Below are 26,351 nucleotides of genomic sequence, written 5' to 3' on the forward strand. Positions count from 1 at the left end.
TTCCTCCTTTAGATATTTTCTATAGTCCCAAACATCGGGCAGTCATGAAGAGACAAAGGAAAAAGAGAAAAATTGATCATACTATTATTTTTCCAGGTAACGAGCCAATGGACGTTGTCTAGAAAGATACACCTATAGATCCATCTGAAAACTTGAACAAATTATCTCAATTTTCAAGAGCTTATGCTTCTGCAACGATTGAAAAAGCAGAAGAAGTGAGAAATTTGATCAGAGAAAAGGAGGAAAGAATAAGGCAGTTGGAAGACCAACTCACAAGAGAAAAGGTGAACGCATAGGAACTGGTTAAATCACAGCTTGAACAAATGTAACAGAGTTTTGAGAGCCTAAAACTTCAAATCCAATTAGAATTAAATTCCAAATACGTTGAAATCACACAAATGCGATTTACTATAGATCAAATGAAGGATTACCGAAAAGTTGATGAATTCATCAAAGAGGATTTAGAAACCAATTTGTTGCCTTCAAAGAAATAGCCAATCTTTTGTAAGAAATTAGTAGAGATTAGCCCATTGTGCCAGGAAGATGATGCATTAGTGAATCAATTCATAGATGTTAAAATCAACTTTGAGGAAATAGATGAAAAGATTTCAAACTTGATCACATGGTAGGACAATTCAAAGGGAAAAACAACATAGATGCCAAGGATCAAAGAATCTCACAAGGACATTCTCTTTACTGATTGGGAAATCCAGATAAAATAGGCTGAAAGGGCAGTTTCTAGCGTAAGTGAAGCATCAAACAATATGATAAAATTTTTAATGATAGTCTTTGGTATGCAAGGTTTATTAAAAAATGTTCACCAGGTAATCTGCCCGAGATCAAGGATTTGCAATCAAGTTGGCACGAAAGTCTTGCAACAAACAAACAACGGATCAAACAACTATCACATTTTAATTGGGAAGCTTATTGGTCATACTTGGTAAAACCACATATCCAATTGATGGCCCTATGACACTTAACCAATTCTATCATCCATATGACGTTGTCATTATCAGATACAGTTTATGTGGGACAAGTGTAGATAAGCATTAGGCAGCCTCTAGGATTTTAGGCAATGATAGATATCTACAAGAAGAGGAAACAAATTAGAAGCCAACACAAGTCAAAATCATATTTTTGAATTTTAGATCAATTTTATTTTTGCATTTTTGGCACTGATTCTAAGGAGATTTGTTTCACTCCTTAGAATTTTGCGCTTAGCTATTTTTGTAATATTTTTATTATTTAAACCCCTTTTCATGTATTTAGAAAGGGGTCTGACAATTTTATTTGAGACTTTTTAAAAAAACATACACTTATGTACTTTTTAAAGTCTTTCTTTAATTTTGAAGATCTAGTCCATGGAGTTTATTTAAGAAAGTTTGCTAAGAATCATACTTTTGTTTTTCTGTGATCAATCTTGGAGAAAACACATGGATTGAAGCTTTATTGTCTATGGAGCAATCATCTCTCATTGGGTACTTTAATCATTGTGTAGTGATTATTTTATGAACTTTTAGGTTGTTTCTTCTATATGTATGTTGTTTGTTAATTATGTTTTAATACAGCCTGTTATTCCTTCACTTTTGAAATATATCTGAGTTGTCATCCTCTTTACTTTTAATAAGCAAAATTCTGTTAAGTATTTGATGGATACATTTTACAGTCAATAATTTCAATTAACTATTTAATCGAAATAGTTGTTTTTATGAAAGTTTTATACTTCTTGTATGAATAATCTTCATTATCATTCAAGGTAGTCATTTATCTAGATTGCACAAATATTGATTTAAGCCCGGGTAATAGTAATATATATAGATAGTTTGATTTTTTTGTTGAAACCACCCTCATCTACCAAATCAGCTTTGATAATCAAACACATACCCCATCCTATCATCTTTCAAATTGGGAAATTGGTCCCATAATTCCAGTCAGAGCCACCAACCCAAACGGATAAGGGATGGTATTCAAGTCCCTGACTGGGTGGTTATCCCCCATGTTGTCGCAGCGAATTTCGAGGCTTCAACATTTTGGCACTAGAAGGAGGGCTAGGGCTATGAATGGAAAGTAAATCTAAATCGGAAAGCCATTCTAAGAGTAAAACTCCCTCACCGTCACCTTCCAATTTCCGATCACATTCTAGATCTCCAAATCCCAGACGTGAAGTTGTGAAAAAATCTCTAAAATCCACTAGTGTTTCCCCAAAGAAATCAGATCAATCTTCGTCTGCAGAAACTCCTGAAGTACAATCTTTAATTCAAAAATTAGAAGAGATTTATTTGTCTCAATAGGGATCTAATTCATTTGAAGTCAGCATTTCATCATCTTTTCCTTCCTCTCGAAGATTAACCAGATCGCAGAGTGAAATTTTTGGAATACCTCCATTTGAATTTCCTCTACCTCCTCCTTAAAGGAAAACCAAGAAATTTGAGTCTGAAACTTATAGTGAGATTTTCTCACCATCACCACAAACTCCTTCATTTATTCAATCATCTTCATTGCAAACTCACTCTATCCAATCATCCACTTCACAATCTCAAATAGTCATTTACATCGGTATAGGAGCATAAGCTTCCTCCACCCAATCACCTTCTACTACTGGTGCATCTTCTTCCACACAGATACCCATAATGGCTCACAAACCATGGAAAAATCTAGGAGCCATTCAAATACCAGGGCCATTACATCCATTACCTGCCCATCTGGAAAAATGGTTGCCAAAATTTAACCTCGATGATGGTCTTCCTACCGAGGAGCATGTTAGAGTCGGTCTAGTAGCCCTCCACCAGAGATCAAAACTCTTTGCATTTCATAATTAGGTGTCTCATCAGTGTGGTCATGTTGCATCCCGTTAGGCATGCCATAACCCTGGTGGAGAAGCTTATGTCTTTTATTCCCCTCTTGTTTGGCACTACTGGATCATGTTTTCCTGAGTAAATAAAATCTTCACAAGGTCATTTCCCTATTTTCAATGTCAAGGTCTTAGGTCTAGGGTTGAGTCAAGCTTTGTCTTGAGATGTCATAAAGGACCAGCAGGCCAGAGGGATGTTCGTCATAAAGCATCAGTTTTATAACTCTTATCATTGTACAACTAATTTTTACCTTGTTTTCAAAAACCCTGTTTTTGAAGACAAAGGTCATTATCTCATTTTTGTAAAAATTTGTAAAAAGTTCAAATTCTCCGAAAGTTGGCATGCAGCCTTGGTCTCCTTTGCCAAGACATCTCCGAAGCTATCCCTGCAAAAATTTTCAAGAGAAATCATCATTTCAACCAATCTATTTTGAAAAAGGAAACCAGAAGTCAGCAACAATTAATTCAAAAAGTGTCATTTCAAAAACATTATAAAGTGGGTTTTGGGCAAATTAAATTCAAAAGTGAGCCTATAAAAGCCCCTCCCTCCTCATTGGTAACTCATTTTCCTCTCAACACTTCAAGAGAATACTTGTCAAGTCGATTTCAAAGTTCATTGGGCGAATTGGGCAATTACAGTGGCGCGCTACGCATCAGAGGAGGCGCGCTACGCGTTGGGGGCGCGCTACGCATCAGTGCGCATTTTCCAGTGCTAAATAACTCAGGCACTACGCGTTGGAGGCGCACTACGCATCAGGCTGGGCGTGCTACGCGTTGGGTTTCTTGCTCAGGAAATCGCCAGCAAGCCACCAAAACTACTTCTCTCTCAAAATCTTTTCAGAAACCGAAATAGATTATGAGCAAAGTGATGACCGTGAAACAACACTAGAGGTAGAGGTGCCAAGGGGGCATCACAGGGGTGGTAAAGGTGGTCAACATGTTAGGGAGGAGCCCACCTCTTTGGCTTATCTACAAGCTTGTCCATTTGCAGTGTCATGTTTCCGATATCAATCATGCTATGAATATTGTGAGAGAATCTCCCAAATTCAACACCACAAGGAATTGGCCCGCTTGTTTGTCCTACATTTGCACAATGGGCATGTGAATCTTGCAGGAGTGGACTTCACATTGTCACCCGAGATTGTTGCTCAAGCAACAGGGATACCCAATATTGGAGAAGAGTGGAACAAGCGCCAGCAGTTGGACAGATTTCATTATGAGCCATATATCAAACCTGTATATATGAGGCACCTAACTGGTGTTTTTCCCTTCAGATTCTTAAGAGACGAGTATGCACCTTTGATGAGGATCATCATTCGCTATTTCACTTGCGAGGGAAGATTTTCACGTTTATATTCGTACCATATCCGTTTGTTGATGCATTTCACACGGGTACGAATGATGAACATTCCATTCTTCATGTGCCGAAATATAGAGAGGATGGTGCCCTTGGTGCAAAGAAAGAGCCCAGCACAACAACACAAGAGCATCTATCATTATGCACTGGTCAAGATTGTGGTCATGCATCAGTTGGCACAACAGGGTATTCCATGGGAGGATTTCATTTCTCGTGACTTGTTCACAGTGCCACAGCCACCTCCTGAGGTTGTTCGCGATGAGGGAGGGCCTTCACATCAGTTTGATATTCCAGAGCCCGAGCACGTCAGCACTCCTCCTTATGTTACATATCAGAGAGGCCACAGGGTCTTATTTGCATCTGCACGGCGAGTATTATCTCCACATCAGGTGGAAGGGGTCTCGCCTTCTTCATCAGCACAGCGAGTGTTATCTCCACATCAGGTGGAAGGGGCCTCGCTTTCGACAGCAGCATAGGTACCAGAGAGAGGCAAGCAGCCCAAGATTGATGAGGGGCCATCAGGTGTTCCAGGCATAGATGTTGTTGACCTTGATATCATTTCTCCTAGCCTAGAGTCAAAGGAGATCATCCAGCAACTAAGGGCTGAAAATGACTTGTTGCAGCAAAAATTGGAGATGGAAAATTGGACAATTACTTATTTAGAGCAGTGCAACAAGCAATTAGAGGATGAACACTCTCTTGATGAGTTGCGGAGGATCCATGAAGACCGCAACTTGGCTCGCAAGAGACCCGGTGATTTGACACCCATTGAGCGAGAGGCTATGCTCATCCAGGTCAATACTCATTTGGAAAAGTTGCTGGCCAAGGCAAACACGGAAAAAGACATGCTCCGACACATGAAGAATCATTATTGGGCTCGAATGCATGTGTGTAAAGCAAGAATGAAGGTGCTCAAAGGACGGTTGGCCAAGGCACTAAAACGGAGGAAAAGGCCCGATCCCCTTCATATTTTGGCTGAGGCTTCCTTGGAGGAGCATGGTACAAAATGACACACCTTCAGCTCAAATTTCAGATAATTTGGAGCAATTTTGGTCATTTTTGAATTTTTTGGTCAAAAAGCAGGTTTTTGCTCTCAACGCGTAGCGTGCTGCGTGCTACCCTGAAGATGGGCAAGTCCATTTCTCAAAAACTCAGCATTTTTGGATTTGTCATGACAAATTACACTTTCTCAGCAATTTCCAAGACAAGACATTTCATCAGGTTTTGAGCCCTCAGAAGGTCAAAAAACATGCAAAAAATGACTTTCTGCTACTTTTTGGACACACAGGAAGCAGTATTGGGAGATTGCAATTTTGGAGGGGCAAATGGACACCAAATTGAGAAATTCCACTTGGGTTGGAAATTAGACATCCAGAAATTTCCAACAAGCCTACTTTTGCCTCATTTGGATTCCGGGAAGTTCCTCAAAAGTTGGCTCAAAGGTGCGCTACGCGTTGAGAATTGGGGCGCTACGCATTAGGGAAATTTGCCAGATTTTCACCTACAGCTCAGCAAAACGCAGATTTGACTACTTTTGACTTTTTGGAGTGATTTTTCATCCTCCTTGATGTAATTGATGTAATTTTATGATGTCATGGCACTTATTTATCTCTTCTAGAAGATTCATTCATAAAAAGTAAAAAATTTAATGAATGAATTGGTTTCCTAGCTTATAGAGGCAAGTTGTTTTGATTGCCTAGATTGTAGTGCTCAGTTTAGAATTGGTTGAAACAGCTCCTAGAAGGATGAACTCGACCCCTAGAGGCAAGGAAAGGTGTTAGCTTGCCTATATTATGTATTTTCTTAGTCATTTTCATGGTTGGACTCTTGAGGGATAAGCTTCTATTGTATTACACTTTGTATCTCTGCAATTTTGGCAAAGGAAAGACCAGGGTTTTGCAGCACTATTTGGGATTCCTGTGGTTATTTGTGTTGATGGTGTGCTTCTCTCATGTACTTGTAAGTGTGTTATGTGTATCATTTTCCCACTTCTCTTTTCTGCACATTAAGTAAATGAAGTGTTAAGGTAGAATTCATAATTTATATGCTCTGCCTTTAAGTTTGCTTAATATCTATGTTTTCCTCTGTCTAAAGAGAACTCTCAAAATTTTCTTGCTCTCTTTAGCTCCTCACCGGTCATTCCTATCCATTCACTTAAATCAAAGGCATCAAGACAATCTCCTACCTTGCCCCAAAAAGACCTCTGCAAAAGCTGTGTCCCATCCCCGAACCCAAAATTGCTCTCCCCCTGTTTTCCACCAAAACCCTAAAAATCTGAAATCAAATCTTCTCAATCAGTTTACTAGCCTAAAATTAGTGTTCTTTATTGGTCATCTCCGCCCTTTGAAGACCTTTTGCCGAGATAGACCCGGAGAGAGCCCTCTCCTGCCCCGTAGGGCTAGCTACGAGGCTAAGTGGTTTGATGTTGCCTTGGATTTTGCCTTCCTCAGCCTGAGGCAAAGTCGAGCGCTAACAGAGCATATAAAAAACTTCATATTATCTATAAATCTAAATGGAGTTGTAGAAGAAGATGTTGGTGTATGATTATTTCCTTATACTTTCGAAGGATCAATAGGATCCTGGTACTTTTCATTACCATCTAGTTCCATTGATAATTGGAACGTGTTCCAAGAACAATTCCTAACCAAGTTTGGAGATGACCGCTCAACAACTACTCTTCTTAATGATCTCTCCAACTTAAAAGTTGAATCAAAAGAACCCATTAAGGATTTCAATTCACGTTTCAACAAATTGTTAAATAAAACCCCAGCTGCATCCAGACCAACTGCCAAAGTACAAAATGAATGGTACATTTCTGCTCTCCCTTCAAATACAACTATTTTTGTTGATAGAGTTATTAAGCCAACCTTGGCTGAAAACATGAAAGAAGCTATATCTGTAGAGAAACGAATTTTAGCCTTAGAAAATAAAAATTCATTAGAAGAAAGGAAATCCAAAAAGGTCACCTTCAAAGACGAATCTAAGAAGAAAACACCTAAAGACCCTTTTGATCTTGAAGGTATGCAAAAAGTGCTTAAAACCATGTCCAATGAAATGCTTGAGATAAAGAAGCAAGTAGCTAAAACTTATTCTAGAAGCCTTTTAGACCTTTAAAAAAAAATCCAATCTCTTATCCTAAACCTCCAAATACCATATCAAATGCCGAATCATATTTGGAAGAAGAAGAAATATCAACAGCTAATGAAAAAATTAATGATGAAGAGCTAGTTGAAGTACATGGGATGTGGGATTTCATTCTCCCTTTTTTAGACAATGAGGAATAAGAAGCTTTACATGTTACCACCACAAGCAAGAGCACTATTGATTCACCGTAGTCAATGTTGGCATTATGATACATATGTTGTACTTGATGGCAACCCACTCATCTCAGATAATAAATTATAGTGTAGAGAAAATTTCACGCACTTATATGCAGAGAAAATTTTGTTTCATGTAGAGAAAAGTTCACGCACTTTTATGCAGAGAAAAGTTTATTTCATGTAGAGAAACATTCACGCACTTTTATGCAGAGAAAAAATTATTTCATGTAGAGAAAAAGTTCACGCACTTTCATGCAAGGAAAAGCGCGTATATGTTGGAGAACTTACCTTTGGTCCATGGTAGTTAGTCCTTGGTATTTGAACCTATGAGGAAAAGCATGTATATGTTGGAGAACTTACCTTTGGTCCATGGTAGTTAGTCCTTGGTATTTGAACCTATGGTTTTGGACCATGGTACGCACTTTCATGCAAGGAAAAGCGCGTATATGTTGGAGAACTTACCTTTGGTCCATGGTAGTTAGTCCTTGGTATTTGAACCTATGGTTTTGGACCATGGTACCTCGTCAAAAGTGTTGATCTCACGCAATTTCATGGTTGGTTCATGGTATTAGTCCGACAGTTTTTGATCCTATGGTTTTGGCCCGTGGTATTGCATCCAAAAGTGTTGATCTCACGTACTTTCATGGTTGGTTCATGGTATTAGTCCAACAGTTTTTTTGATCCTATGGTTTTGGCCCGTGGTATTGTGAAAGGCCTAAGACTATAAAAGAGGAAGGAGATCATTTGGCAAAGCATCTTCTGAATTATCGAATATCTGATAAAGTGCTAGATCTGGAATATTGTGATTGGGTTTTGGTGCAGATCTGGATCTGAATGAAGAAGGAACCTGAGCGTAAGGAGAAGGATAAGTTCTATTGATGGGTCAAAATCTTAAGGCTGGAATAGTGGTATCTCTATATGATTTTGATATGTGATATGTGGCATACGCTTGATCTATAAATCTAATAATCTGGGTCTGAATTATTGATGCATGTTTTATTTTACACATGTTATGATCTGGGTATGTTTGATGTAACAACTGCAAAAGCTATAAGGAAAATTTGCAGATCTGTATGCGGGTTGGCTTTGGTGAAATCAGAGATTGATGATGCAAGTGTAGTTGATGGGTTTTTGATGTTCTTGGTCCTTGAAAGAAAAGAAGTAGGGGGTTGTAGCTCCCTTCGAGGAGAGACTGGAAAACGAGAGAGAGTTGTAGCTCTCTGCAGGTTGTAGCCTGCGTACTGGTAAAGGACTGCACCAGTACAAAACCATTGTAAAAGGAGTTTCTAATTTGAAAGAAGATAGAGACATATTGCAGCAGGTGGTTTTCACCCACATTGGGTTTCCACCTTACATCTTGTGTTCTTTGGTGTGACTATCTGTTTTCTTTGTTCATGCTCATTATTTTATGGTACTGACATTCAGAAATAATTCAAAGAATAAATAAGGAAGATTTATTAAAAGAACTTGATAATACTGATTCACCCCCCCTCTCAGTATTAGTTCCAACAATTGGTATCAGAGCAGGTCCTTCAGAGAAGCTTGATCGCTTGAAGGAAGATCATTCATCATGAGCAACTACGAGAGGGAAGCATCAATCAGGCCACCAATTTTTGATGGGACAAACTTCAATTATTGGAAGGTAAGAGTTACTGCCTATCTTCAATCTCTTGGTACAGAAGTTTGGGATATCATAGATACAGGCTACACTTTTCCTTCAGCTACTCCTACAGGTACGACCGAAAAGAAGAAATATGAAACAAATGCTAAAGCAGTCAATACTTTGCTGGGATGCTTATCTCAAACAGAATTCGTGAAGGTTATGCAATATAAATCCGCAAAAGAAATATGGGACAAGATTGTCTTGAGCTACGAAGGAGATGAACAGGTAAAGCGTGCTAAACTTCAAACCCTCAGGATTCAGTATGAGAATCTCAGAATGTATAATGATGAAAGTGTGGCTAACTATTTCCTTCGGGTAGATGAGATTGTTAATTGCATGAAAAACTTGGGTGAAGAAATAAAAGAGGCTATTGTGGTTGAAAAAGTTCTAAGATCATTGTCCCCCAAGTTTGAATCTAAAGTGTCTGAAATAGAAGAAAATGAAAATCTACGAATTCTTACTATGTCTCAGCTACACGGAATTCTAACTGCTTATGAAATGAGAAAGGGAGGTCCATCAGACAGAAGAGAAGCTGCTTTCAAGGCTTCAGGCAAAGGAGACTATTATGAAGCAAGTCACGTGCCAGAAGAAGAAGAAGAAGAATCAAATTCTGTCAGAAATCTTCAAAGGGGAACTGGAAGGTTCAGAGGTAAGTTACCTTTTAAATGCTTTGCTTGTGGAAGAGTAGGTCATTATGCTGCAAAATGTCCTCATAAGGATAAAGGAAAGGAACCTGCTAGATGGAACAAGAAACAGATGGCAAATAAGAAAAGCTACTACACTCATGAAGATAGTGATGGTCTATCAAATAGTGACGAAGATGAACGAGGTAATGACTATAAACTCTTAATGGCATTTGAAGATGATGATTACATGGATGCTATAGATGTGGATAGCTTTTGTGAAGAAATTTCTAGACTCAAGACATGTATAGAAGAAAAGAATAAGATCATTGATACTCTACAACTTCAAATTGATGAAAAAGAAAAATATCTTGAAAAGTTAGAAGGCAAAATTGTTGGTCTTAGAAAAGAAATTGAGAAAACAAAGGCTATTAATCTTAAGTTTGTCAAAGGATCTGAAACTCTGGATGAGATCATCAATGTACAACGCTCTCCTCTAAACAAGACAGGTCTGGGCTATAATGGAGAAACTTCTCAAGCATCCACCTCAAAGAGTTATCTTGATGCAGTAAGAAGGAATGAGCAAAAGCACAATGGAGATCACTAAGTAAAGCAGGTACCAATTACAAACAAAGACTATCAGGCAAATCATGGGCAATCTGTCTTAAGGATGAACAAAAGCTACAACCAGCCACATGTAAAATCCTCTCAATTTGCTTCAAGAATGAATGACAATAGAAATTACAATCGTTTGGCCGGAAGATTTGATAACCGCAGAAATTTCTTCAATGGACAATGCTTTTCTTGCCATAACTTTGGTCACAAAGCAGCTCAATGTGTTGCATATAAAACGATCATGACTAGAGAAGATAAAAAAAAAAGAAGTATGACCGGGATTACAAAAAGGACCTATAACAACTTTTCGATTCTTGAAAATGAAGTTGAATGTTCTATTTGCAATAACTTTGGTCATGAAGATTCTGAATGCAGGAGCAGGTTTCAGCAGACAAAGGAACAAGCCTCAAGCACCAAAACATGGAGAATAAAGGAACCACAAACAGAAAGATGTGGGATAGCATTTTATGTAGAGGGACAGGAAAATCTATGGTACATTGATAGTGGATGTTCGAAGCATATGACAGGTGATAAAGAAAAACTTGAATCATATTCTGCTCTAGAAAAAGGAAATAAAGTTTCTTTTGGAAATGATACTCCTGCAACTATAAAAGGAAAAGGCACTGCTCAGTTAAAAGAAAAGGTCAAAGCTGGAAATGTTTTGTATGTTGATGGATTGAAACATAATCTTCTAAGTGTCAGCCAGATGTGTGATCAAAGAACCGAGGTGATATTCAGATCAAATCGATGTCTTGTTCGTGATCTTGATACAGGTAAAACAGTGATCAAAGGTAAAAGAACTCCAAATAATCTATACATATTTGAAGAAGGACAACAACAATGCTATTTGAGCAAGGATGATGAGCACTGGTTATGGCACCGGAGGTTGGGGCATCTAAGCTTTTCACAAATAAGGAAAGCATGAATATATCAGGCAGTTCGTGGTCTTCCAGATATCAAAGTTCCAGACAACACCATATGCAAATCATGTCAGTTTGGAAAGCAAACCAGAACTACCTTTCCGGAAAAGGAAGGATCAGCTAGCATGCCTCTTGAGCTAGTACATACAAATACATGTGGTCCATTCAGGAAAAGGACACCTCGAGGAGAAGAATACTTGATATTATTCATTGACGATTTCTCCAGGTTTGTCTGGTTAGGACTTATGAAGCACAAAGATGAAGCATTCGAAAAATTCAAATCCTTTAAAGCCTTGGTTGAAAATGAATCAGGATACAAAATTAAGTGTCTTAGATCCGACAGAGGTGGGGAGTTTACCTCAAATGAATTTTTCGATTTCTGTGAAGAACATGGGATAAGAAGAGAATTCTCTACAGCTAGAACTCCTCAGCAAAATGGAGTGGTGGAAAGAATGAACAGAACTGTCCAACAAATGGCTCATGCTATGCTTGATGAATCTGGAACTCCCGCAACTTTCTGGGGTGAAGCAGCACATGCTACGATTATTATTCTCAACAAAACAAATGTCCGAGTGAACAGCACTCAAACCCCTCATGAGCTCTGGTATGGTGAGACTCCTTCGGTAAAGCACTTCAAAATATTTCGGAGCAAATGCTATATTAAAAATACTGATGAGCAACTTGGCAAACTTGAACCTAGAGCAGATGAAGGCATCCTTCTTGGTTATTCTCCACACAGCAAAGCATACAAGTGCTATAATAAAAGACTTGGAAGAATTGTTGACAGCATTGATGTAGTGGTTGATGAGAAGGGATACATTCCTAGGCAAGTAAATCATGAAGATATCGAAGAAGATGAAGGCCATCCTCAAAGACAGAATGATGAAGAAGAAGAACCTCAAGAAGAACCAGAGGAGCAGATAAGGATAGAAGAGAAGACTCCATCCAGATATGTTCAGAAGAATCATCCAGAATCTCAGATTTTGGGACAGAAAGAAGCAAGTGTACAAACAAGAAGAACAATTGCAGAAGCTTCAAGCTATTTGGCATTACTCTCTTCCACTGAACCACAAAATGTGAAAGAGGCATGCAAAGATGAATGTTGGGTCAAAGCAATGGATGAAGAACTTGAGCAGATCGAAAAGAACAACACTTGGGAGCTGGTTCCTAGACCAAAGGATAAGAATGTTATAGGAACAAAATGGGTCTTCAAAAATAAATTGAATGAAATTGGAGAAGTAATTAGAAACAAGGCCAGACTTGTTTGTAAAGGGTATGTGCAGCAAGAAGGAATAGATTTTGAAGAAACTTTTGCTCTTGTTGCAAGACTTGAGGCCATCCGAATGTTCCTTGCTCTCTCAAGCTTTCAAAACTTCAAAGTATTTCAAATGGACGTGAAATCAGCCTTTCTGAATGGAGACTTGGAAGAAGAAGTATACATTGAGCAGCCAGATGGTTTCATTCTTGGAAATGATCCAAATCTTGTATGCAGATTGAAAAAGGCTCTCTATGGCCTCAAACAAGCTCCAAGGGCTTGGTACTATCGTTTGGACAAATATCTTCATCAACAAGGTTTTTCAAAAGGATCAGCAGACAACAATCTTTATATAAAAGTTGAAAATGACAAATTGCTGATACTTGTTGTGTATGTAGATGACATTATCTTTGGCAGCAATGAAGAAGCTATGAGTCAAAGCTTTTCCTTGGTGATGCAGAAAGAATTCGAAATGTCCTTGCTGGGAGAACTGACATATTTTCTTGGTTTGCAAATCCAACAAAATGAAGGAGGGATCTTCTTGTCTCAAACCAAGTATCTCAAGCAGATTTTGAAGAAATATGGTATGGAAGAAGCAAAACCAGTATGTGTTGGGTATACGACCAAAGTCCCACATTGACTAGAGGTGGGGAGGATCATGGATATATAAGGATGGACAAATATCTCCATTGGTATGAGGCCTTTTGGGGTAAGTCCAAAAGCAAATCCATGAGGGCTTAGGCCCAAAGTGGACAATATCATACCATTGTGGAGATATGTGGTGTCCAGAGTCCTTACAAGTGGTATCAGAGCCATGCCCCGAAGTTAGCCAAGTGGATGAATCCTCGGAATACCGAACGAAGGTGGTGGGCCCCGGTAATATCACGATGGGATCCGTGGATGAGCTCGGTTAGACAGGCGGTGTGCTCCGGATTCTTCATGGACGTGTCTTGGTCCCAACACGGTGAAGAGGAGTTGACCTGGGATAGAGCAAGCTCTCGAGGCAGGTGGTGCTCCATGTAAGGCGTGTGCTTCCAACGCATTGGAGCGGAGAATCCTGGTTGGTAGAGAGTGGACGGATGGATAATCGTTTGAGGGGAGGCTCGATGGTCCTTGGGTATACGATCAAAGTCCCACATTGACTAGAGGTGGGGAGGATCATGGATATATAAGGATGGAAAAATATCTCCATTGGTTATGAGGCCTTTTGGGGTAAGTCCAAAAGCAAATCCATGAGGGCTTAGGCCCAAAGTGGACAATATCATACCATTGTGGAGATATGTGGTGTCCAGAGTCCTAACAGTATGTACACCCATGGTCACAGGATGTAACCTCAGTGCAAATGATGAATCAGCAACAGTGCATCAACCAACTTACAGATCTATGATTGGAAGTCTACTTTATTTGACAGGTACCCGACCAGACATCATGCATGCAGTGGGAATAGTTGGAAGATTTCAGGCAAACCCAAAGGAAACTCATCTTCAGGCAGTAAAGAGAATCTTCAAATATCTTCAAGGGACTCAAAACTATGGTTTATGGTATCCTAGAGATACAGATCTCACACTTCATGCTTATACAGATGCAGATTGGGCTGGAAGCATGGATGACAGGAAAAGCACAAGTGGTGGTGCATTCTTTATGGGTTCCAGATTAGTATCTTGGTTCAGCAAGAAACAGAGTTCGATTTCCTTGTCTACAGCTGAAGCAGAATATGTTGCTGCTGCATCTTGCTGCACTCAACTCCTTTGGATGATGCAGACCTTGCAGGATTTTCAAATCACTTGTACACCACCCATCTCCATATTATGTGATAATACAAGTGCAATCAACATTTCAAAGAACCCAGTCATGCATTCAAAAACCAAGCACATACCAATCAAGTATCACTTTCTCCAGGAACAAGTGCTTGAACAAAAGGTCAAGTTGGAGTATGTTCCTTCTAAGGAACAGGTTGCTGATATACTCACCAAACCATTGCCTAGAGAGACCTTTGAATACCTCAGGCAAAAGCTGGGAGTTGTTGATGCATCATCTTGTTGTTGAATCTCTTCTTATTGTTGGTTGTACGCAAGGTTCATCTGAAGTATATGCGTACATGTGCTGGGTTGCGGATTGGTCAAAGATCGAATGGCACAGATTCAGGGGGAGCATATCATGCATTGTTGGCATTATGGAGGAAGTACAGAAGGAGATCATGGATGTTGGTCTGAATATTGCTGCAATACGTCTCTATCTCTTTCATGGTCATGGATTATGGTTCATCTTTGCAAATATGGTTTATAGTCAGGGGGAGCATGTTCTTAGGGGGAGCATAACCCTTTGCACTTGATGTCAAAGGGGGAGAGTGATTGGTTGTTGTTGCCATCAAGTCCAAAGGGTGAGATTGTTGGCATTATGATACATATGTTGTACTTGATGGCAACCCACTCATCTCAGATAATAAATTATAGTGTAGAGAAAAGTTCACACACTTATATGCAGAGAAAATTTTATTTCATGTAGAGAAAAGTTCACGCGCTTTTATGCAGAGAAAAGTTTATTTCATGTAGAGAAAAGTTCACGCACTTTTATGCAGAGAAAAGTTTATTTCATGTAGAGAAAAAGTTCACGCACTTTCATGCAAGGAAAAGCGCGTATATGTTGGAGAACTTACCTTTGGTCCATGGTAGTTAGTCCTTGGTATTTGAACCTATGAGGAAAAGCACGTATATGTTGGAGAACTTACCTTTGGTCCATGGTAGTTAGTCCTTGGTATTTGAACCTATGAGGAAAAGCGCGTATATGTTGGAGAACTTACCTTTGGTCCATGGTAGTTAGTCCTTGGTATTTGAACCTATGGTTTTGGACCATGGTACGCACTTTCATGCAAGGAAAAGCGCGTATATGTTGGAGAACTTACCTTTGGTCCATGGTAGTTAGTCCTTGGTATTTGAACCTATGGTTTTGGACCATGGTACCTCGTCAAAAGTGTTGATCTCACGCAATTTCATGGTTGGTTCATGGTATTAGTCCGAAAGTTTTTGATCCTATGGTTTTGGCCAGTGGTATTACATCCAAAAGTGTTGATCTCACGTACTTTCATGGTTGGTTCATGGTATTAGTCCAACAGTTTTTTTGATCCTATGGTTTTGGCCCATGGTATTGTGAAAGGCCTAAGACTATAAAAGAGGAAGGAGATCATTTGGCAAAGCATCTTTTGAATTATCGAATATCTGATAAAGTGCTAGATCCGGAATATTGTGATTGGGTTTTGGTGCAGATCTAGATCTGAATGAAGAAGGAACCTGAGCATAAGGAGAAGGATAAGTTCTATTGATGGGTCAAAATCTTAAGGCTGGAATAGTGGTATCTCTATATGATTTTGATCTGTGATATGTGGCATATGCTTGATCTATAAATCTAATAATCTGGGTCTGAATTATTGATGCATGTTTTATTTTACACATGTTATGATCTGGGTATGTCTGATGTAACAACTGCAAAAGTTATAAGGAAATATTTGCAGACCTGTATGCGGGTTGGCTTTGGTGAAATCAAAGATTGATGGTGCAAGTGTAGTTGATGGGTTTTTGATGTTCTTGGTCCTTGAAAGAAAAGAAGTAGGGGGTTGTAGCTCCCTTCCAGGAGAGACTGGAAAACGAGAGAGAGTTGTAGCTCTCTGCAGGTTGTAGCCTGCGTACTGGTAAAGGACTGAACCAGTACAAAACCATTGTAAAAGGAGTTTATAATTTGAAAGAAGATAGAGACATATTGCAGCAGGTGGTTTTCACCCACATTGGGTTTCCACCTTACATCTTGTGTTCTTTGGTGTGACTTTCTGTTTTCTTTGTTCATGCTCATTATTTTATGGTACTGACATGCAGAAATAATTCAAAGAATAAATAAGGAAGATTTATTAAAAGAACTTGATAATACTGATTCACCCCCCCTCTCAGTATTATTTCCAATAGTCAAGTCAAAAATAGAAACCATAAACTCTTGTTGTCAAAGAAAAATCAATCGGTAAGAAATATTCTGCCAAGTCTAATCAAACATTCCCACCTCAATCTAATCCTTTGCCTTCAGCCAAAACCTTGTTAATTTCTGATGATATGGAATACAACATAGTTGAAGACATGAAGAAGACCAGAGCTAATATTACGCTATATGAGCTTAGAAAGTTGAAACATCAGCAGAAGTTATTTCTCAAGGAATTAAATGCAGTTCCCACTTCTCCTCTTCCTGTTGTTGTAATTTCTCAAGTTGCTCAAGGAATGGGTAATCCCCCATTAATTCATCGGATAAAGTCAAATCAACTGATGTTTTTTTAATTGGTGGTAGATCTAATTCTCATACTCCTCCTTTTCTTTTGACTTTTGAAATATTTAATAAGAATTTTCACAATTGTTTAGTTGATTGAGGGGCTTCATCCAACATTATGCCAAAAACAATTTGCGTGAAATTAAATGTTTTACCCCAGAAATCTATTGTTCACATTGTACAGTTTGATTGGACACAAGTCAAAGTCATAGGAGAAATTAATTTGGTCACCATCGGACTCTCTTCAAATCTGAGAGTATGTCAAGTAATTGACATATTAGCTCTTGATATTCCTGAATTTTACTTCTTGATCCTCAGTAGAGATTGGTCCGAAAAACTTCATGGCTATTTCGCAAGAGACTGGTCTCATATGTGGCTTCCTTACAAAGGAAAGCCAAATCAAATAAGAGTCGACCATGAGAAGCATTTAAAGTACACTATGAATGAATTGGAAGGAGAAAATGAGCCTGTTGCATACAACAATAATATCATTGGAAATTATTCTGTTGAATCATTTTTGGGAAACTTTAATGCAAAAAATTCACCTTTTCTGGAGAATTTTATTACCTCACCGATTGAAAATTATTCGCAAACAGATTCTTCCAAATGTATCAATTTTATAGATAAACTAGTAGTTAATTCTTTGTGTTGGAAATTTATTTTTGATGGGTCTAAATCTAACGATGGGGCAGGAGCAGGTTTTATACTATTTAGCCCTTAAGGAGAGAAAACTATATTAGCATGCAAGCTTGAATTTGAATGCACAAATAACACTGCTGAGTATGAGGCATTAATTCAAGGATTGTACAAAGTCATAGGCCTTGATATAAAATACCTCCAAGTTTTGGGAGACTCTGAAATTGTGATCAAACAGGTAAGGAACACTATTCACTGCCTTTCTGGACATTTAAAGCATTATAAATCATTAGTCCAGGACTGTACCTCGCATTTCTTGGCATTTAATATCTCTCCAATACCAAGACTTCAGAATGCAATTGTTGATCTCTTGGCTAACATTGCTTCCAAACTCATACCATCAAAAGATTATAGTCCTGACCAATTTTCTACAGAGTCAATTTTTAGACCTTCTGTTCCTGATAATATCACTAATTAGAGAGTTTTTAATGAAAATCAGGATATTATAAACTTCTTAACATCCGAGGGCTCATACAATGACCAAATAATAGATGAAGACCAACATGATAGTCAGCTTAAACAAAAGATAAATGAAAATCCCATACCCAAATCTGTAGTAAAGTTGGAAGATTTGTATCATCTTAAAGGTAGATTCAAGAAACCAACTAATTCAAAACTTCAAAGTTCAACATTGAGGTTTGAATTAGTGAATCTTGGAACTGATCTAAAACCACATAATATTAATCTAGGTCTTGGTCTTGCACCTGACGAAAGGCTAGCCTTCATTCATTTGTTGAGAAGATATAAAAACGTTTTTTCTTGGAATTATGATGATCTTAAAACGTATGATACTTCTATCATACAACTCACTATTCCTATGATATCCGATGAAAAGCTTGTACAACAAAAGTTGAGAAAGATTCATCCAAATTTATAGAATCAAATCAAATCTAAATTAAACAAACTTCTTAAAGCCAAAATCATTTTTCCTGTTAGACATTCAAGGTGGGTTTCTAACCTAGTACTAGTCAAGAAAAAGAATGGTGATATTCGTATTTGGATAGACTTCCGCAATCTCAACAAGGCTTGCCAAAAGGACAAATTTCCACTTCCTCCTATGGAACATGTACTGCAGTCAGTTGCAGGTTCATAATTAATGTCTTTTCTGGATGGATTTTCAGGTTACAATCAAATTCTTGTACATCCAAATGATCGACTGAAAACCACATTTAGAACCAAATGGGGAAGATATGCCTATAAAAAGATGTCATTTGGATTAATCAATGTCGGTGCGACTTTCCAGAGAGCCATGGATATAGCTTTCAAAGTTCTGGTAAATAAAGCAGTGGTCATTTATTTAGATGATATAACAGTATATTCAGTCCTCACAACAAAAAATCCTTGCAGTCCTTCCTAGGTCAGATAAATTTTGTTAAAATATTTGTCCTCGACTTTTCACAAATTGTTTTACCCTTGCAATCCATGATCAAGAAAAATTTGGTTTTTAAATGGGGACATAGTGAGTGAGAAGCTTTCAATCTTATCAAACAAGCAAATATAAAAGCTCCCTCTTTAGCAAACCTGAAATTTTCTAATCATTTTATTTTATATACTTTTTCCTCTGAAACATCATATGCAGCCATTTTGACACAAATCAATGATGAGAAAATTGAAGCACCAATCTCTTTCTTTAGCTCCAATTTGCAAGGCGTTGAATTGAATTAATCAGATGTTGAAAAAAAGGGTTTTGTTGTTTTCAAATCTATAAATCATTTTAGACCTTTTATTCTTAAAACACATACTAAAGTAACAGTCCCATTCTCATCTGTGATAAATTTACCAGTGCAAAAAGAATTAGGAGAGAAAAGGGAAAATTGGGTGACAACACTGCAGGATTGTGACATCGAAATTAAACCAGCTAAAATTGTCAAAGGACCAGGTTTTTGTAGGATGTTAGCAGGAGCTTCCAACATATCAACAACCGAAGATTCAGGTAATATTGTGCAAATATCTGAGGTAAATCTAAATGAGCCCAAATCCCAATTTAATTTTCTATTTGAGGAATGGATTTTCTCCCCTTGAACTCAATAATAAAAGGAACAGAGCTTTAAGGCTAAAAGATAATCAATATCAAATCATTGATAATGTGTTATTTTTAAAAAATTATGATCCCATTTTACTAAGATGCCTTGAAAAATCTGAAGCAGAAAAAGTTTTGTAAGAACTCCATGATGGCCCAACTAGGGGACATTTTGGAGGAGATACAACAACGCACAAAATTCTTCATGTCGGTTATTATTGGCCAACACTATTCAAGGACACTCATGAGTATGTGCAAAAATGCAAAGTATGTCAAACAGCTGCTGGAAGACAAAGGAAACTAGCATTTACCTTACAACTAATCAACATTGAACAACCTTTCGAACAATGGGGATTGGATGTTATACGTGATAGTATTCCTAACTCTTCAAAACAACAAAAATACATTCTTACTGATACAAATTATTTTACAAAGTGGGTGGAAGAAAATCCACTAAGAGTAGTCAATTCTGATGCAATTATTGAATTCAATGATCAATTTATAATAACCAGATTTGGCTTACCTAATGCACTCATGTTTGACAACGCATCTTATTTTTCTGGAAACAATATGACTGAATTCACACTGAACAGAGGTTTGATATTAATGTATTCTGCCAATTAATATCCTCAAGGGAACAGGTTAGTAGTGTCAACTAACAAAAATCTCATTAGAATCATTAAACAAACTGTTGACCAAAGCCAAAATAATTGGCACAAATATTTAACATTTGCTATGTGGGCAGACAAAATCACTGAGAAGGCCTCAAGAGGTACTTATCCATTTAATTTGGTTTATGGGAAAGAAGTTGTCATTCCATCAAATCTAGTTATTCCCTCTCTGGCCCTAGTGCAATTTATTGAAGAAAATCCTTCTTCTTCATTACAATTAAGGCAAGATCAAATTCTCAAATTAGAAGAGGAAAGAGAGAAAGAAAAAATCACACATGCGTATCATCAACAGTTAGTTAAAACTTCTTTTGATGCAATTTCAGTTTCTACCAAGTCATTTCAAATCAAAGATCTTGTCTTGAAATGGGACAAAGCACACGAGGAAAAAGGTAAACACAACAAATTACAAATACTATGGTTAGGACCATTCAGATTGTTGAGAAAGTAGGCCCATCGACCTTCATATTACAAGATTTATCATGAAGAAGAGACTCTCTTGCTATTAATGGGCTTATCTTGAAGAAATTATTTTCTTAGGAGATAACCTCTACTAATTGTAACATTATCGCATTTATCTTCTTTAATTTTTATGCTTTCTAGGAAAATAACGTTAAATAGAATTTACTTTTGGCTCCACAATAAATCTTTTAGAAATATTTTGATATTTTTCTTTCAGGAGTGGAGATTGTTAACGAAATAATTATAACATTTTGAAAACTAGCTATGTTCCATGAATCTATGAAATTTTATTTTCCACCAAAATTATTTATTCTTTGAGAAACCTCCAACTTTCTAAAAAAACTTTTGTTCAACTCTATAATTGTCATCCAAAACTCTTAAGGAGTCAATGCTTCACCCCATTCAGTGATTTTTTCTCTTTTTAGAGTGTAATTCTAAAATATACTAAAACTTAAAAGATAAGAGGTCTCATCAAGAGCATGCTTACCATGTTCATAGGGAAATAATAGACTAACATTGCAAATACTGCATACCAAAATAGGGTAATGGCTTGAGATTATAGTCCCAGTTCAGCCACTTGGGAGGACATCGAGGAGATGTGTAACCACTTTCCTTACCTAATCTGAGGACTTCAGGATAAAGTCTATTATTACGAAGGGGTGTATGTAGTTCCCTACTCTAGTTGACTAACCTTGATATGATATTAACATTGTTTTAGACTTAAGTCTCACACATTATTCTTTGAAGACCTCAGGTTGAGGATATAGACACTTGACTCTATTATTAGTGGATGTGATGGTTATGTTTGTTTCTAGTTGATGTTATGATGATGATAACTTTGATGGACATGTATTTTTTCTACTGATGTTATGATGCTGATAGATTTGATGGATATGTATGTTTTCTATTGATGTTATGATGACAATATCTTTGACAGATATGTATGTTTTATATTGACATTATTATGATGATAACTTTGATGGATATGTATGTTTTCTATTGATGTTATGATGATGATAGTTGTGATGGATGTGTTCATTATGTTGGATCCTTACATTAGTTCTGGTTCACAATGAACAACAATGTGGGTGATTATGTCATGTTGATGGTTTAACCTTTGCTATTATGTTAATGACTAACACTATGAAACATTGTTACTGATGATTGTTGAGTATGATAGGAAACCATCAGATGCACTCGCATTTGATGAGTCAACGACATCTAGTTCAAGGGAATTGAATATTTTGTCTTCGAAATTTTAAAGTTCAGTTTGAATCTTCCTATAACTTCTAATGACATGTTAGCGGTTACAAGCACATGTTAGGTTCTTAGCCAAATGACTCACAAATGGGTGACTTGGACTAGAAGGGTTGGGACAACTTCACCTTGAAGATCACAATGTCGCGGGGGAAGGTCCCAAATTGGGTCGCTCACAAGGATTTCATTGGGGAATGTGCATCAAGGTGGATTCCTTGATGCTCAGCACCATTAATCTCACTATAGAGGGCAACATGAGAGATGATAGTGGTCTTTGTCATTGCACCTATATTTTCCCCTTCGTAGTCACTAGATGCTTGAAGTGAAAGCAACGTGGCACCCTTGGAAATTCAAGGGAAGTTCTTGAAGGACACAAACGACTTGGAACCCTTGGCACCCTTGGAATCAAGAAGAGACTGTTAGGTGGTACCCTTGTAACTTCAAAAGGAAGTTCTTGAAGGGCATAACTAACTTGGCACCCTTGGCATAATTTTTTTTTTCTAAATATGATTAAGATATGAAAATCCTACTAATTCACATCATGTGGTAAATGAGGTTAGAACCAAGGCAATTGAATAAGAATAAAACTTGGGGTAAAGGAAGAATATGAAGAAATAAAAATATTGTACCTTGAGAACTCTACCCTTCCCACCTTTGAAAATATTAGGTAGATAGTGTACATAAGTATTTTAATAGGTAAAATGGGGGAAGAGGGACATAGAGTTAATTATAAATATTAATCCTAAAATATTTAAACTTCATTAAGAAAAGAGGGTGGTGAATTAAAATATAAATTAATAAAATAAAATTAGAGAAATTTAGAGAACCTCCTGTGGCAAGAGCCAAAAAAATAATATCCATCTAAGAAGCAAATTGAGTCAAATTAGGAGGTAGTTAGGGGACCAAATCTGAGACTTATTAGTTGACTTCAGTAATGAACACAAATTAAGGAGTAGAAATGAGGGATCAAGAGACAACTAGGAGAAAAATAGGTAGCCTTGTTGCGGTGAGGAAAAATATTGTTTTTGAATTAAAATTTAAGTGAATAGTTTTAGAGAGCCTTGGTGAGAGCGTGACACATGGGTGGATGAATAATCAAACTTTTGGATTAATAAAAATAAGTAATTATGCAAGAAGTTCCAAGGGTCACCTACAAAGCCTCCTATAAAATAAGAAACAAGCCATGGGAAAGGGGATGTTTTTCTTACCCTATTGTTGGGTGTGTGAGATTATGTCATTGTCTATGGCTATGAGCTATAGTGAGTTTGTGAGGTGGAGGTCTTCACTGAGGGACCTCTTGAGCCAAGGAGTGCTCACCTCTATCAGCTAGCACACTTCCTCTTTTGTACAACCCCATTGCAGCTCGAAGGTATGCAGGGAAGAATAGTACCCAAGGAGTAGGTTGGGTGGTCAATCGATGGGTCACTAACATTCGGTCGGAGCACATAAATATTCACACTTGGACGCATATGAAAACAAGGGAGTGGAAATAGAAATAAGGCCAAGATTGAATCTCCTCTTTGGGTGAATGGTTCCTATTGTATTCATGATTCTATTACATTATTTAGTTGTATCTATGGTTAATAGAATGTAAAAAATATATATATATGATATGTGGAATGCTTTGTAATTCATGCACATTGATCTAAATGCCTTAATATCTCTACGTTTCAAATGGAAGTGGGTGTTTAAGGTGTTTTGTGACCTTGGTATGGATTTTGATAGCCAATGATTAGTTAAATTGAGATTTCTTATCTGCTTAAGGTTGAAATCTAAGCTTAAAATTTAAAAAAAGAAGATATGTATATATATATATATATATATATATACATATAATTAAATAAAGAAACTCTAAAATATCATTTCCCACTACCTTTTATTAATCAAGTATTAGATACTCTAGAAGGGAATAAATATTTCTCATTTCTTGATGGTTTCAATGGATATAATGAAATTCAACTTGCACCTGAATATCAAGACAAAACAATTTTTACATGTCCATGAAGTACACATTCTTACATGGTAGTTCCTTTTGGGTTATGATATGCAACTACTACATTTCAAAGAGTATTATTAGGTATATTTTGTGACTTGATCCATGATTGTGTAGAATTTATATGGACGGCTTTACTATTTATGGGAACACTTTTGAAGAAGCTATGGAAAAATTAGAAAAAGTCCTATTTAGATGTAAAGAAGTTAATATTTCATTGATTCATGAAAAATTATTTATGATGTTTAACAAAATAATTGTTTTGGGCCATTATATTTTAGGTTTTGGAATCAAAGTGGATTCATCAAAAGTTGAAGTTATCACCAAAATTTCAATACCAACATGCCAAAGAGATGTTAGAAGTTTTCTTGGATTCATAAGTTACTATAGAAGGCTTATAGAAAACTTAACAAAGATAGCTTCACCACGTTTCAAACTACTCGCTAAGGACTATGAATTTTATTGGAATTTTGACTATCAAAAATCTTTTGAGATGTTAAAACAAAAAAAATTCAAGGCACCAATTTTAATAGGACCAAACTGGTCCCTCTCATTTCATATTTCTATTGATACTTTAGATACAACTTTAGGAGTTGTATTAGGACAAAAAGGCTTAAATCCTTATATATATATATATATATATATATATATATATATATATATAGATATAGATATAGATATAGATATATTTGACTCTTGCATAGTTAAATTGCATAGTTTTAGAAAATGAGACTTTAGCTGGTGTTCATGCCATTAATAAGTTTAGACATTATATCACTGGTTATGAGACTTTCATTCATATAGATCATTATACTATTAGATATTTTATGAAAAAACCAATTACTGATGGTAGAATTACTAGATGGATTTTATTGTTGTAGGAATTCAATATTACCATTTTAGATAGGCCAAGAAAAGAGAACACAGTTGTTGACTTCCTTTCTAGGATGCAAAATGATAATAATGATACTCTTGTAGTAGACAATTTTCCTAACGAATATATTTTTGCAATATCTACTAAAACAACTTGGTTTATTTATATTGCTAACTATTTGGCTACAAGGAAATTTCCTCCACAATTATCATCCAGAGGGAAACAAAATGTCAACAAAGCCAATTCACCCTATTCTTTGATAGAAGGAGAATTGTAGCGAAAAGGACTTGTTTTGATCATTCGAAGGTTTGTTTGAGAAGATGAAGTACCTGAGATACTAAAAGCATGTCATGATGGACCATGTGGAGGACACTTTGCTGAAAAAATAACTGCATATAAAGTACTTCTTTTGGGATATTATTGACCTTCCCTTTTCAAGGATGCCAAGGAATATGTCAAAATATGTGATAGCTATCAGAGAATGGGGAGACCTATTCAATCATATGAGATTCCTCTACAACCATAACTACTAATAGAGCCTTTTGAAAAATGGGCTCTAGATTTTGTTGGACCCATCAATCCTCCATCCAAGAAAAATAGGTATATACTTGTTTGCATTGATTATATTACCATATGGGTAGAAGCTAAGCCACCTTTTTTTCTACTAAAAATGTTGTTGTTACATTTCTTTTTGAGGATATTTTCACTCAATTTAGTGTTCCAAGAGAAATTGTAACAGATCAAGGTGCTCAATTTACATCTAAGCTGGTGTAGAAGATTATGGAGCAATACAAGATCAAACATCATAAATCCACTCCATATCATCCACAAGCCAATGGGAAACTGGAATCCACCAACAAAGTACTTGAAGCTATACTAACCAAGACTATACATCTACATAGAAGGGATTGGAAAGATAGGTTTCCAAAATCACTCTAGGCATACCATACCAAATGGATAAATACTACTAGACATACTCCTTATGAGCTTATCTATGGGAAGCAAGTTTTGCTTCCTATTGAATTCCAAGTGGAGACCTTCAAGACAACAACAAAGTTGGGACTATATCTCTTTAAATCTCAGAAACAAAGGATGGAAATATTGAATGAATTATATGATTGTTATGTAACCAGATCACAAAAGCATAAGAAAAGATAGATCAATGACTTGAAAATAAGACTCTTCAAGGGGGAAACCTCCTTTTACATCACATAAATCAACAATTATTGGATGATACAAATGACAAAACCTCATTGTTATATATAGGAGTCTAAAGGGTCACAATATAATCAGGGCCTACATAATAATTATATTATAAGGGATCAACAATAACAATAGTGGACTTCTATGGGGCACAACAATAACAATATGGGGTCTACACTAGTATTATAGGGACCTAACATGCCCCTCTCTTTCAAAAAAGTGGTGTCCTCAATGCTCGAGTAGTTTTGAATGCTTCTATATAAAATTATCAT

This window comes from Pinus tabuliformis, chromosome 4_2, assembly GCF_031772625.1.
Source record: "Pinus tabuliformis cultivar Carrire ecotype Pingquan chromosome 4_2, CPIR1, whole genome shotgun sequence".
NCBI lineage: Eukaryota > Viridiplantae > Streptophyta > Pinopsida > Pinales > Pinaceae > Pinus > Pinus tabuliformis.